This window comes from Chinchilla lanigera, unplaced genomic scaffold, assembly GCF_000276665.1.
Source record: "Chinchilla lanigera isolate Chin_1 unplaced genomic scaffold, ChiLan1.0 scaffold00006, whole genome shotgun sequence".
Lineage (NCBI taxonomy): Eukaryota > Metazoa > Chordata > Mammalia > Rodentia > Chinchillidae > Chinchilla > Chinchilla lanigera.
Genome location: NW_004955407.1, coordinates 32,063,018 through 32,063,315, shown reverse-complemented (window position 1 = coordinate 32,063,315; position 298 = coordinate 32,063,018).

Below are 298 nucleotides of genomic sequence, written 5' to 3'. Positions count from 1 at the left end.
AAAAAAAAAAAAAAAAACAAAGACACATGGTAGTTACAAATGGATGACTATTGTGACCTTAGGAAATACCACTGTGATCTATTGCTGGAATAGACTCAGGAAGAAAAACAATATTATAAAGGTATTTGACAAATCTATACCCATTTCTATAGATATTCCTGGTATACAACATAATGTTTTGATACACATGTACATACTGAAATGATTACAGCTGTTGAGAAAATTAAGCATCACCTTCACATAGTAACCTGGTGTGTGTGTGTGTGTGTGTGTGTGTGTGTGTGTTAACAGCAAAGTC